General features: G+C 36.2%; 1 long non-coding RNA gene across 2 annotated transcripts in view; it reads right to left on the reverse strand.

Moving 5' to 3' along the window:
* Nucleotides 1–6,145: 6,145 nt before the first annotated feature.
* The window catches only part of LOC109220651, an 11,828-nt gene continuing 2,229 nt past the window's right edge, over nucleotides 6,146–15,744 (reverse strand). Inside the window, exons 3-4 of one of the 2 annotated variants that reach the window (XR_002067131.1) lie at nucleotides 8,591–8,658; nucleotides 6,146–6,386 (exon numbers count right to left, since the gene is read on the reverse strand). This is a non-coding gene — a long non-coding RNA (uncharacterized LOC109220651). The remainder of the gene's footprint in view (nucleotides 6,387–8,590; nucleotides 8,659–15,744) is intronic. The other variant, XR_002067130.1, reaches the window with a different exon arrangement.

The following is a 15,744-nucleotide window of genomic DNA, read 5'->3' on the forward strand; positions in this document are numbered from 1 at the left end:
CAAATACAAGAAAAGTTAACTCATTGGAATACAAATGGAAGTTTTCTTCTTTTATATTTATGTCATTAGAAGTAACTTGTTCGCTCTCCAACAAGGCATCTCCAAACTCACATTTGCTCATTTCACCATAAAAATTGAATCTTTTTGCCAAAAGAATGAAAATAGAATCAAAAGAATCATCAACACATTCTTCTTGACTCATTTCTCCATAAAGGTAACAAAGTTAAAGTAGAGTCAAAAGAATCATCACATGCATCATCCCATAAAGGTGGGGTATCATAAGATTCAACATCACACAAATCACTAGCTAGGGATTCATTAAACAAAGAACTAGAATCATGCAATAATGCGCAAGAACTCCTAGCTAGTTGCAAGCCAAAACTATTTTTCTCATTGCAAGATAAAAAAGTATCAAACTCATCAATATCATAGCTATATTTCAAACTCAAAGTGTCACCACAATCAACTAAAGTATCACGAGTAGAAGGATAAGCTATGTTACCTTGAAGCTCTTCTAAAGTGAAATTCTCTTTACCTTGAACTTGCTCATTAAATTTCAAAAGTTGTCTCGAAAAGGTAGCGTGATCTTCTTCCAAGTTCATCAAAGTAGATTGAACTTCACTTAATGGCTCACCTCCAAAAGTTCCTTCACAAGATACAAAACAACTAGAGAAAGATGAAAGGTTGTTAGCATTAGAATAAGGAAAAATTTCACTCTCTTTTTGTTTTCCTTCTTTCTTGTCTCTCATTTTCTTTTTAAGCTCTTCACTCTTTCCTTGTGACAACTCACTCACTTCACTCCATACTTTCTCTCCTTTATCCACTCTAGAGTTGTCACTTTTCTCTCCCTCACTACTCTCTATCTTTTGCCTCTCATCCTTACTTTTTCTCTTTGCATTTTTCAAGGACGTTCTCAAACTCATTTGGCCTCTTCCCCTTTGGTTCACTTTATTCCCCCTATATTTATCATGGAAAACTTGTTGGATGTTGTCCAACTCATTCAAGGTGGTCTCATGATCATATTGAAAAAGTGGGTTGTTAATCATTCGAGGCTCTTGAGGTGGTATGGGTGGTGGAGGAGGGAGATTGTCCCTCCTTGGTGGTGCTTGAGGCATACGTTGGGGAGGTAAATTCATTGGTGGTCTAGGTTGGGTCATTTGGGGTGGTGGTATTATGGGTATGTGTGCTTGAGGTCTAAATGGTGGCTTGTGTTGGTTGTTGGTAGGTGGACGGTAGTTTGGTGGAGGAAAATAAGGTCCCTTTGGTGAAAGTGGTCGCTTTGGTACGTTTTGTGGTATTTGGTTGGGTTGGTTGTGTTGCAAATTTCCCCTTTGAAGCATTTATCGCACTTGTGAATGAGAGGGTGTAGTAGAGGGATTAGTAAGCGTCATACTACGCTCCCTTCCTTGTTGCCTCAAGTGAGATTCCTCTATCATGGAATTCAACCTTGCATCCGTTTGGTGTTGCCGTATGCTAATACTGGTAACCTTCTCACTTAAGTTGGTAACCTTCTCGCTTATGTCATAAAGCATAGAAACAACATCATGCATCGGAGTCTCACTCCGTGGATCACAATTAGGAGTAGATTTTTGTCCGTACTCCATGATACCTACAAAATGAGCAAACAAGTTAGTAGTAAAAGTCCTCACCAACTCACTTGATGTCGCTCAACCCTCGTGTATCACACTTTGCACCAATTGGCTCTTGCATGCTCAAAGTCCTATTCGCTCTTGCCTTTTCCCGCTCAAGTAGTGAATGTCAAATTGCTAGCAAACTTAAGTTCCAAGGTTTCACAACAAGTTCCAACCGTCTTCGGGGTGGAGTGGAAGTTGTGTATTCACAAGGACGGACAATTAAAAGCAAACGGACTTGAACCAAGCAATTCACAACGAAATTAAAAGACAAAAGCACGAAACAACATTAAGCACACAAAGAACTAGGTTAAACTTAATATGAACTAATATCAAGTTTACACTAGTTTAGAGTTAACAATAAAGAAGTTGACAGAAAACTGAAACTAATTTAGAGTTAACAATCAGAGTTTCTTGGTAAAACTGTGCGACCACTGTAGCTCCTAGTTTTCTGAAGTTTCCTGAGCATTCCCTGAACCTGAATTAAACTTGAACCCACTGTAAACTACAATTCTGTTGAACAGCTAAAACAGCTAGGAAAAATTAATCTGCAGATGTGCAACTGATGTCCGAAATTGCAGGAACAGTGCAGGAATTTCAGAACTGAACATGCAACAAAACTAGCAGTGTTTGTTGGTGCAGATTTACTGTGAAGTTGCACCTCAAGTACCGTCCCAAACTGATGCTCAAACTTCACTAAGCTACTGCAGAATTTTCAGCAGCTTAACTGGACACAAAACTACAGAATTTTAGCTCAAAGAGTGCAGAAGCAGGACAGGTTTTTTTTAGGCTGCAGTACTGCAGAAGTTATGGCTCAAAGTGTAGAAAAATTGCAGCTCAAATTGTGCAAACTGCAGATTTTCAAGGCTGTTTCAACAGCTTCCAATAGCAGTCCAAAACACTCCTATTTTAGTTCAAAATTCTCCAAACAAGCTCTAATGTCCACACCCAACTTCAGGTTCACAAAATGTTGCAGAAAAATAAAAATAGTGCTTAGGGAACTTGTATTAAATCAGCAGATTTCAATTAAATGCAGAATTCTAAGACTCGAACAAGCTGGTGCAGGTTTGCTATTCAAATGCTGCTCAAAACTCAGAACTTCAGCAACACCTTGAGCACTTAATTCAGCAGCAGTAGAAACAGAAATTTCTAGCTCAGAATGTCGACCTCAACAGTAGAATTCAAAGTATTGGAATCACAGCAGCATTGAATCAGAATCTCAGCAGTTGGAACAGCTATACCAAATTTTCAGATTAATTTCATCCAAGAAATAAACTAAACTCCCAAACTAGAACCAAAACCATGTTCAATAATTCAAGCCTCTCATTCAACAGACTACCATGAATTTCAGTTTAGAAACATAGGTATCCAATTCAAAATCCAACCAAAATTTGACCAAACTACTCAATGAACTCAGCAGAAACCAAACCAGAAATCACAGCAAAAAATCACACAATTAGTCAGTGCAGTACTACAACTTCAGTACAATTTTCCAGTACAAACTTGACGACAAGCTCTCGATCAAAATTCAACAGCAGCGACTCAAACTTTCCAGTACAATTGAAGTTAAACAACTTAAAAACTCGATCAAGAATTGAGCTCAAATTCCTTCTACAACTTCAGTCACCAAGCAACAAGGAACTCGAGTCGACTTCACGGATTAAAATCAAATCAACTCAGAAAGATCGAGTCGATGTTCTGTTGAAACTCACTTCTCTTCAAATTTTAGAAATCAGAGATGGAGAACAGTTTTAAACTCAAGGAATCGAACCTGGTTCGTGTGACAATTCCTCAGCTGCTCGAGTCGACTCGAATCAGTTCGGGAAGTTCTTCAATCGAAACAAGTGTTCTTCGACTGATTCAAGCTCGGCTAAAAAATTCTCAGTTCAATCTTACTCAAATCCTCACACAATGAGTTCAAATTTGATATACGAGCTCCATTCAACACAAAACAATCCCCAGTGATTAGTTTCTAGACACGACCACGAAATCAGAAGAACCCAGCCTGTCGTGTTCTTCGCAGATTCCTTTTGAAAGTTTTCTGACAAGAATCGCATCAAATCAGTTTCAATCAAGCTAGAAGTTCGAATACAACTTCCCAACAGGTGTAGGGATGAACCCCCAGTGACTAATTTGAACAGACACTCACGATATCGATGAACCCTAGGTCGTTTTCTTCTTCTTCGCACAATCAGCTCAAAATTTCGAACCAAAAACTAGCAAATCAGTTAAAATCAAGCTAATCCTTCCAATTCAGCTTTAAACTGATGTTTCCAACTATATTCTCAAACTCCCAATCGAATTCGAACTCAAATCACGGAACAGGAGTAAAAATCCCCAAAATCGCTTCTGATGTTCGACGCCTTAGGGCTCAAAAGTGTTTGACTCAAAAGATGCTAAACTCTTTTTAACCAAATCAATCAAAGAAGGTAAATTATAGTCGATCATAATTCCTATCTGATTTAAAGATAAAGAAATGGCAATTAAATACAGAAATGGAGGAAGCATGGAAAATATTTTATTCATGATGAAGCTTTGCCCGTAAAAATAGCACGGTATAGCCAGTTTTCGGACTGGTCAATCAAAAATAGCCAGCGTTTACCAAATCAATGAAAAATAGCCACCGTTTTGCTGCAATAAATACTTTTGAAATGAAAGATTTATTTAAAATTTACTATCATAGCAGTCTTAGTGGATAACGTGCAATAATTTTTATTTAATTATGATATAAAATACTCTTAACTTAATGATTTATGATTAAGAAAAAAGTAATTTTGAATAGTCAAGCTTTGTTAAGAAAATTTGAAGATTTACAGGTTAATTACATATAACTGCATAAAGTTCTATTAGGCGAGCCCAGTACCCCGGGCGTTGGGCGTGTCCGGGCGTAAGCCCCGGTGGCCGAGGTGTAAGTCTCACGGAACTAAGCCCCACACATAAGTCCAGGGGCGTTTCACGAGTGCTCCACCCCGGGGCGAGTCCTAATTCTGCGTTTTAAACAGAGGAACAAACAAAGGAAGAACAATGAGATACAATTCCCAATTCAAATACGGATGAACAGTAAACTTTCTATTTTTTTGGGAAATTTTAGTTTTTATTTTATTTTCAGATTAGATGATAATCAAAACAAAGACTTAAGGATTGATAGAACAATCCAAAACCTCCGTTCTGATACCAAGATGATACGAACTATGAACCAAAACACGGATATGACAAAATACACTGAATCAACAATAAGAGCTAGACCTACAATTGATTGGAAGAACAAGAACCAATTAGGCTCTAAAGCCTAATTACCTCTATGAATTCAATCAATTGTAACCTTAAGTTATGAAAACCCTCAAGAGATTGGCAACACTTGAAAATCCGGATAAAGTAATTAAGCAATTAAGCATTCACTACTAATTGCTCACCAACTAAGACTAATTTAGCACTAATGAAAGCATAAACAAAGCAATAAAGGAATTAAAGGCATAAACATAAATGCATTAATTAAAAGATAAGGAAAGAGTGTGAGACTTGCATGTCTTCAAGTTTTATCATTCATCAAGTCTACCTAAAATAAAAGCCTTAAGGGCTATTTATACTAGAGTGGGCATTTGGCTACAAATGACCCAAATACCCCTAAGCAAATTCTAAGGAGCTTAGTCAATTATTACAAGTATAGCCTTCTTGATCTTGACTCCTTTAAAGCACTCCAATGCTATGATGTTGACTTGGAAATTGTTAGGCATGCTCATCCAGCATGTATTAGTATCAGAGATGACCAAGAATTAGTAGTTCTTTTGCATTGCTATTTGCTACCAAAAAAAAAAGTTGATTGCACATGCATTTTAACAACAATGGAATGGCTAAGACTTCAGCTACTGTTAAGCTTGGTTTTTTTAATTATGGGAAAGTTGTTGACAATCAAGGGGTTAGATCTGTTGAGCTTCATTTTTGTTGATTATGGGGAAGTGTTCAAGGGCTAGGTAATTATTTTATGGGATACATATTTAAGGAGGAAATGATATGCGATTATTTTGGAGGTTTAAGAACTGAAAGGTGTAAGGACTCTGTTAAATCTGATTTGAAATAGATTTGGTTTCAGATAACATATCACATCCCTTTTCAAACAATATTATAATTAAAACTAGTAAATTTGCCGCGCTTCGTGCGGTCTCATAAATAAATTAATAAAATATAAAAAGTCCTTTATAATTTTATTTATTTAATTTAAAAAATTGTAGTACATACAAATGTTATTTGATTAATTATTTCCAAAAAAGAGAAAAATTGAAGGGATAAAAGGAATGATAATTATAAATGTGTTTCTTAGCGATAGATATGCCAAATTACGTGACCCCACACACATACATATACTAGATGGGATTGGCCCGGGCTGCCCGGGCCCAACACTTAAGGTTATAGCGTGTTTTTACCCGCTCAAGCAGTAAAATTGTGCTAATACCACGATGGATATGGATATATATCCCTATGGCTGAACAATAATATTGGTGTTGACCTTTGTACAATTGAGAAAAAAAACTCCAACATACTTAATTCATCATTTGCATTCTGTAATTCACTTTAGAGTGCCAACAGATTTAACCATGAAAATTCAAAAACTACACGTATTTGCACTCATCTGGAGAGCATCTAGAAAAGGTATAATGTACCAAATCTTTTCAACTTATTAATCCCAGTCGATGTCCACTCTCCTTTATTCCAATCGAAAGTATTCGGGTAAATCGGTTGCCAAAAGAAACTCTTGTTCTGCAAAGTAGATATTGTCATTCACATCAATATGGCGAAGCTTTGGGATACAACAACTAATAGCAGTATCATAAGTGCAACATATGCTTTTGGGGATAAGCAGATAATGAGTCAAAAAAAGTGTGTTCAGAACTAAAAAGTTAGGAACCAGCGTTACACTTCTATCACTAAAATTTACTCCTGTAAAAAGTGAGATTCCATTTTGATTAAGTAGTACCTTATCTAACCTCTAAGTTAAACATCTAAGTAAGACACAAGACATATGTATAGATTGAATTCCTAACATAGATATTTCTTGGAAATAACTTTGGGACAACAGACATAAATACAAATAAGGACAGTTTCTCCGTATTGGCTACTGTTCTCACTTTCCGCCACAAGAAACATTTCCAAAATTGGGTCCGGAGAATCTAGAGAGCCAGCCGCAGATAATCCTCTTCAGTTAAGCTTTAATAAGAAGGCAAATATATCTGAAACTTAAGACTCAAACCAAATACTATCTAATCATTGTAATGCTTCCCCATTTTTTCTCACATTTCAATATGATACGACAAAAAGAGTATACAACAGATAGATAACGACAAACAATGACAAGTCAAACAAATTTATCAACAGCAAGTTGGTGTTGTGGGATTTTTTATCCGTATGCATCTGTATGTTAAACAATTTATACATTTTCATCATCACATCTCTAACAACGACTTCATGCGGAAAGATATGCAAACACAAAGACTTACAGGTCAAAAACTAATCTATTGTACGGATCATCTCATATTCTCATTAACTTACTGCCGATGTACAATTTTGCTTATTTTACTACCATGAGAAAGACAAATTCTATTTCTTAGTCAAATGTATTATATTTTCTAACAATAGCCTCATCTTCTCTCTTGGAGTAGAAGGAGAAAACAATATTGAAGTATCTTAGTCATAATTTTTCACTTTAATGTTCTATTTTCTTCTTATCCATACTGAATCGTAAATTGCAATTACAAATTTACAATAGGTTTGAAAGTTCAAGTGAGACAAACTTGATAGTTAATTCTACATTACTTGGGTTGATTTTTTATTTATCAGAAACGATATTAGAAAAAGGCAGAGATGTAACATATTCTCAGTAGATAACCATGATCTCGTAACATAGATCCTTCAAATTAAAATAACCTCAGTACTCAGAAGAATCATTCGCTATTGAAGTTATACACACAAAAATACAATAATGAGAAACCGAGTAAGATTCAACAGATAACGATCATCTCTAAAGAGTGAAACTTCATCGTAAAGCACATTACCAAATAAAAAAATTGAAAAGTACAAAGTTATCTGTAAAGTAGAGATTCAAAGTAGACAACATAGCATGAACCAGGTTGTTCTGATTATTTTTTTTTTTTTTGTTTTCATTTCATTCTTTTTTTAAATGGGATAGACTATCTTGTAAGTTCATAACTTTAGCCAAAAAATTATCTGATTATCCAGGTTGAAGAGATTTATTTTCAGCTGATTCTATAAAGTATATTATGGGGTTCTGTCCAAAATTTTATTTTGGTGTTACCTCACTCGTCACAACATCTTTCTTGGACATTCTCATAATATCTGATACCCATGAGTTGAACTTTTAATATACTTGCTGTGTTACTCTCTTTTTTCTCTTTTCGGTCTACGTATTTTTAACTACCAAGTTGATCTCTTTTTTCTCTTTTTAGTCCACGTGTTTTTAACTACCAAGTTGGTCTTTTAGCAAGACAAAACTGAATTAAAAAATTAGTCCAACACAAAAATAGCAAAAGAAGTTAAATACCAGATAAATATGTCAAATTTCAGAAAAGCTCGAGTAACACTCCTACAAAACTTAGTTTCCCTGTGTTTTTTTATCACCATTCCACAAGATATAATATGAAGAGGTAAAAGCACATATATTTCCGCAGATAAAGCATAACTAATCATTTGTCATAGCTTCCTTTTGAAAAGTAAGACCCAATTAATTGCCAAATAAGTTGACAGAGAACAGCCCTGATAAACGAAGCAGCATAGAAAATGGAGTAGACACAAGGTCTTCAAATGTAAGTTTTTGATCCTTACGTTCTGGGTGACCAAATCGAATATTCAATCACCCAATGACCCTTCAACTCCAAAATAACCCTATAATTATAAATATCTAATTCATGATTTCATTGGGAAAAAGCTGAAAATTTGACAGAAAATACCTGAAAATAGAAGGAGAATTTGTGCAGCTAGCGAATCAAACATCAATTTTAAGTCTTTCGTGAACGTGCTACAAAAGAATATCACATTCGTTTTGAGTTCAAATTGATCAAAATATTTAACTGGGTAACCAGTTGTAGTGTTACAGAGAAACTGCCATCTTTTAGCTAAAGCAAATCAAACATCAATTTCAAGTCTTTCGATTTCTTCTCGGTGAACGTGCTACAAAAGAATATCACATTCGTTTTGAGTTCAAATTGATCAAAAATATTTAACTGGGTAACCAGTTGTAGTGTTACAGAGAAACTGCCATCTTTTAGCTAAAGCAAATCGCGGATTCATCAAATAATTGAGATTGAATAATTTTACATATCAATACTTGAGTTATGGAGTTTAAATCTTTATTAACATTATGTTATGAGAAAATTATCGGTCTGCCTGCAAATCTTGAACAAATTTAAATATGTAACCTTGAAAATATAAGGAAGGGTTTCTCATTTAAAATTTGGAATGGTTCCGGTCAATTTCTCTTTGATGTGGATATTGTCTCATTGCCTTTTTTTCCGACAATCTATATAAAGGTTCCAATGTCTGGTGTTGGGCTTGTTATTAATAAATAATAACAAAAGAGGTGTGAATGAAAAATGGTGGGAAAAGAAATGGAGGGAAGTGAAATTTTGAGTGAGTTCATTTCACTTATGCACTTTGTCCCTCATTGGTAGAAGGAAAGAAAATCTTTCTGTATATAAAGAGAAGCTCATCTTTTAGCTCTTAAAGAGCTAAGAAGAAGGCAAGCCTCGCGCCGTCGTCGCTCGCTCGCTCGCTCGCTCGGCTCGGCTTCGGATTCGGATTTGGCTTCGGATTTGTCAAAGATCGATTGATTGAAGCTCATCTAGAAGGCAAGCCTCGCGCCGTCGTCGTCGTCGCTCGCTCGGCTCGGCTTCGGCTTCGGCTTCGGATTCGGATTTGTCGAAGATCGATTGATTGATTAATCTTTTTGGACTCCCACAATATTTTTAACACCCATGGCTGTTCTGAAACAGTGTCACACCTGTTCCAACAGCTATGGCTGTTCTGAAAGGTTACAAACCTTTTCAGAAACAACACCGAAATTGGCTATAAATACACCTTCAAATCCCAGAATATATACTTACGAAATTTTCTGAATCTTTTTCTTCTTCTTCTTCTGCACAAAATATTCCAGTGTGTTTTAGGACCATCGAGTGGCTCGCCGATCACCAGAGTTTTAGGTACCGATACACTGGTGAGTTAAATCGTTCTATCCTGGGAGGATATATTCCAGAACCTCGGGTACTTGAGGGGAATAATTTCCTTAAGGACACACTGTGTATTCAGTGGGCTCGATTTGTTCCTACAACGTTTTCAGAATTTATTTTGAAGAAGTTTACTGTTTTCGAAATTCAATTTCTATTAACTTTCTGTTTTTGTTTTCAGAAAGATTATTATTTAATTTATTTTCAGCAATACAGATATAGTAACTATCTTATGGAAATTATATTTATTATATTCTGTATTCTGTCTGAATTTTACTATTCTGATTTGAAGATATAAAAACTTCATCAGGATATTGAAATTCAGAAAACGATTTGAAGAACATAAAAACTTCATCGTTTTTCTGTAAAACAGTATATAAAAACCTTAGTTATTTTTATTACGTACTGTTTATTGATTACAATATTATTTACTGTTTTGGTTTTGCCTTTAATTGATTTCTTCTGTTGTTGACAGTAAGAAATGGCAAATGAAAATGGAAATCCTTCTGCGACTGTTGGTGCAATGACGATAGCCTCGTCAAGCCGCACTGCTGTTCCTCCGGCTGAGAAATCGAGGAAATTTTCCGGAACCAACTTTAAAGGATGGCAGCAAAGGGTGTTCTTCTGACTTACCTCACTTGGTATGCAGAAATTCACTAGTGAAGAGGCTCCAGTGCCTGATGCGGACATGCCGGACAATGAAAAGTTCATGGTTGTTGAGGCGTGGAAGCAGATAGATTTTCTTTGCAAAGGCTATATTTTAAGTGCTTTAGAAGATGACTTGTACAATGTGTACAGTGCAATGAATACTTCGAAAGAATTATGGAACGCACTTGAGAAGAAGTACAAGACAGAAGATGCATGCTTGAAGAAGTTCGTGGTTGCCAAGTTTCTAGACTATAAAATGATAGACAGCAAAACTGTGGGAACCCAAATTCAGGAGCTTCAACTTGTTTTTCACGACCTTATTGCTGAGGGTATGGTCGTAAATGAAGCATTTCAAGTGGCTGCTATGATTGAAAAATTGCCTCTTTCGTGGAGAGATTTCAAGAACTATCTTAAGCACAAGCGCAAAGAAATGAAGTTGGAAGATCTTGTGATACGTCTAAAGATCGAGGAAGACAACAAAACAGCCGAGAAGAAGTCTCGTGGAAATTCAACGATCATGGGAGCTAATATCGTTGAGGAGACTGCTCCAAAAAGTAAGAAGAGGAAGAGGTCTTTTGGACAAACTAAGGAGCAAGAACAAAAAGAAATTCAAGGACAGTTGCTACAATTGTGGAAAAGTTGGTCACAGAGCGCTGATTGTTTCGTCTCCCGAAAAAGATAATAAGAAAGGACAAGCCAACATAGTGGAGAAGAATAATAACATTGATGATTCACTTTGCGCAATGCTTTCAGAATGCAACCTAAGTTGGAAATCCGAAGGAGTGGTGGATTGGACTCTGGAGCCATCGACATGTTTGTGCTGTCAAAGAAGCATTTGCGACTTACTCTACTGCTGGTCCCAAGAAGAAATTTCCATGGGAAAATAATGCAACAGCCAAGATTGAAGTTTATGGAAGATATTCCTGAAGATGACTTCCGGCAAGGTGATAACGCTCAAACAACGTTCTTCAGTTTCCTACTATTAGGAAGAATTTTAGTTTCTACTTCTTTACTTGTAAAGAATGGATTCAAATGTGTTATTTGTTTCTGATAAAGTTTGTTGTAAAGCAAGAACGAAAATGTATGTTGGAAAAGGCTACCTCACGGAGGGCCTTTTCCAACTCAATGTAATGGTTGTTGACAGTATTGAATAAAATTTCAGCTTCTTCTTATTTATTGGAGTCAAATGATTATGGCATATTCGTTTAGGACATGTCAAATTATAAAACCTTGCGGAAGTTAATTAATTTAGAAGTATTGCCTAAATTCGAGTGTAATAAATCGAACATGTCAAATATTGTGTTTGAATCCAAGTTGTAAAAACATCCTGATAAGTCTGTGAAAGGAATTCAATCCTTTTAGACTTAATTCATACTGACATTTGCGATATGAAGTCGACACCATCTCGAGGTGGAAAAAAGTATTTTATTACTTTTTATTGACGATTGCACTAGATATTGCTATGTTTATTTGCTTAATAGTAAGAATGAAGTCAATTGAAGCATTTAAAGCAATACAAAGAATGAGTAAGGAAATAATTGAATAAAAAGAATCCAAAAATGATTAGAAGTGATAGAGGTGGAGAATATGAATCTCCGTTTGCAGAAATATGTTCGGAATATGGAATTATCCATCAAACTACTGCACCTTACACACCTCAATCCAACAGAATTGCGGAAAGGAAAAATCGGACATTAAAAGAAATGATGAATTCTTTATTAATAATTTTTGGATTACCGCAGAGTTTGTGGGGGGAAGCTATCCTTACAGCTAACCGAATACTCAACAGAGTACCCCACAGCAAAACGCAATCTATTCCATATGAAAAATAGAAAGAAAGAAAGCCCAACTTGAAATATTTCAAAGTGTGGGGGTGTCTAGCAAAGGTACAAGTTCCTTTACCTAAAAGGGTTAAAATTGGACCAAAATAGTAGATTGCGTTTTCATTGGATATGCTACAAATAGTAAAGCATGTCGATTTTTGGTTCATAAATCTGATAATCCCGAATTCATGTTAATACAGTAATGGAATCAAATAATGCTGAATTCTTTGAAAGCATCTATCCGTATAAAACTGAAAGCGAGTCGTTAAGTGAAAGACCTAAACGACCTCGAGAAGAACCAAAGGAAAATACTCCAAGAATAGAAGATCCAAGGCGTAGCAAACGTCAAAGAGCATCTACTTCCTTTGGACCAGATTTTTTGACATTCTTGCTTGAAAATGAGCCTCAAACTTTTAAAGCAGCTATGTCGTCTTCTGATTCAGCATTTTGGAAAGAGGCAATCAATAGTGAGATTCAATCAATTTTGGATAACCATACATGGGAATTGGTTGATCTTCCTCCAGGAAATAAGCCCTTAGGTTCGAAATGGATCTTTAAATGGAAAACTAAAGCTGATGGCACTATTGACAAATATAAGGCAAGACTTGTTGTCAAAGGTTATAGACAAAAGGAAGGCCTTGATTACTTTGACACTTACTCGCCAGTAACAAGGATAACATCTATTAGGGTGTTAGTGGCACTAGCGCCCGTGTATGGTCTTGAAATCCATCAAATGGATGTTAAAACAGCTTTCCTAAATGAAGAATTGGAGGAAGAAATTTACATGGAACAACCTGAGGGTTTTGTGGTTCCTGGTAAAGAAAAGAAAGTGTGCAAACTTGTTAAGTCGCTTTATGGACTTAAACAAGCACCCAAACAATGGAATGCAAAATTTGACCAAACAATGTTGGCAAATGGATTTAAAATCAACGAGTGTGACAAATGTGTTTACATTAAAAATACTCCAGGTCATGAAGTCATTATTTGTTTATATGTTGATGACATGTTGATAATAAGCAAAAGTATGGCAGATATAAATACTACAAAGCGCATGTTGGCTAGCAAATTCGACATGAAAGACTTAGGAGTTGCTGATGTGATCTTAGGAATCAGAATTCGCAAGACTCCACAAGGTCTAGCATTATCACAGTCTCACTACATTGAAAAGGTACTTGACAAGTTCAAGTATTTGGATTTCAAAATTGCCAAGACTCTAATTGACGTGAGTTATGCACTTCAAAAGAATGAAGGTGAAAGTGACTCACAACTGGACTATGCAAGAGTATTGGGAAGTTTGATGTATATCATGAATTGTACGCGACCAGATATAGCATGTACTATTAGCAAACTGAGTCGGTTTACAAGTAATCCCAATCAAATACATTGGATAGCAATGAAACGAGTTTTGGGATATCTGAAACATACCCAAAATTATGCTTTGCATTATAACAAATATCCTTTCGTGATCGAGGGATATAGTGATGCAAATTGGATCACCGGATCATTTGAAGTTAAATCCACGAGTGGATATGTTTTCACAATTGGGGGTGGAGCGGTGTCTTGGAGGAAATCATCCAAACAAACGTGCATCGCCCGTTCTACAATGGAATCTGAATTCATAGTTTTAGATAAGGCCGGTGAAGAAGCTGAATGGCTCCGGAATTTCTTGGAAGATATTCCATTTTGGCCCAAACCTTTGGCACCTATATGTATACATTGTGATAGTCAAGCGGCAATAAGTAGGGCATGGAGCGTTATGTATAACGGGAAATCTTGTCATATTCGACGGAGACACAATACTGTTAGACAACTACTGTCTAGTGGTGTTATCACAATTGACTACGTAAAGTCAAGAGATAACGTGTCGGATCCACTTACAAAAGGCCTATCTAGAGAGGCAGTTGAAGGATCATCAAAGGGAATGGGGTTAAAGGCCTAGGACACGTCATCATGGCGGTAACTCTACCTAGCAGACTGGAGATCCCAAGAGCTAGGTTCAAAGAGATCAAACAAAGTTATGAATGACGGTTCAACATTGTCAACTAACTCAACCCATTCTCGTGATGAAGACAATGTTCAAAAATGAGGTAAAGCATTAAGGCTTTTTGATGAGTCAATAAAGCTTAAAGCTTTTTAATGATTTGCAAAGTCTGGCATGATATGATCAGATAGTGTTTCTTTAGGATTACACGTTTAGGAATCACCCATGTGAGTGTGAAGTGTAAGCCGCTTCAAGGAGAATGAAAGTAAAGGCCCATTCTCTAAGCACTCATTAAACCAGGCGGTGTTCATGACTGAAACGAACACAACCGTGAGAACCATAGATGGTTAAGGATTGATTGTGTGACTTATGTTGTCTAGGTATACAACAAAGCTCGACAGTTCAAAGATATCAAATCTACCGATTGACCGAGTATATCCGATATAAGTTCACTACGGAAAGTTCAAAGGGAAACCTACTTATCCAGATGCAATCAATTCTTGCTTGTAAAACACACACACGTCCGTGCATTCCTTTGAGTTTATAGCCATTCCCCATTCATGTGGGGGATTGTTGGGTTTGTTATTAATAAATAATAACAAAAGAGGTGTGAATGAAAAATGGTGGAAAAAGAAATGGAGGGAAGTGAAATTTTGAATGAGTTCATTTCACTTATGCACTTTGTCCCTCATTGGTAGAAGGAAAAAAAATCTTTGTGTATATGAAGAGAAGCTCATCTTTTAGCTCTTAAAGAGCTAAGAAGAAGGCAAGCCTCGCGCCGTCGTCGTCGTCGCTCGCTCGGCTCGGCTTCGACTTCGGATTTGTCAAAGATTGTTTGATCAATCTTTTTGGACAAAATTCTTTTTAAATATTTTATTAATTAATTAAATTAATTAAAGAAAATTCAATCCGGAATAACCCATGACCCGCGACCCGGTCCGGTCCGGCCCGTTTTTCTTTCCCGGATTATTTTAAATCCAGCCATGGCTGTTCTGAAACAATGTCACACCTGTTCCAACAGCTATGGCCGTTCTGAAAGGTTACAAACCTTTTGAGAAACAACACCGAAATTGGCTATAAATACACCTTCAAATCCCAGAATATTTACTTACGAAATTTTCTGAATCTTCTTCTTCTTCTGCACAAAATATTCCAGTGTGTTTTACGACCATCGAGTGGTTCGCCGATCACCAGAGTTTTAGGTACCGATACACTGGTGAGTTAAATCGTTCTATCCTGGGAGGATATATTCCAGAACCTCGGGTACTTGAGGGGAATAATTTCCTTAAGGACACACTGTGTATTCAGTGGGCTCGATTTGTTCCTACAATGTTTTCAGAATTTATTTTGAAGAAGTTTACTGTTTTCGGAATTTAATTTCTATTAACTTTCTGTTTTTGTTTTTCAGTAAGATTATTATTTAATTTATT

Source organism: Nicotiana attenuata, unplaced genomic scaffold (assembly GCF_001879085.1).
Source record: "Nicotiana attenuata strain UT unplaced genomic scaffold, NIATTr2, whole genome shotgun sequence".
Classification (NCBI taxonomy): domain Eukaryota; kingdom Viridiplantae; phylum Streptophyta; class Magnoliopsida; order Solanales; family Solanaceae; genus Nicotiana; species Nicotiana attenuata.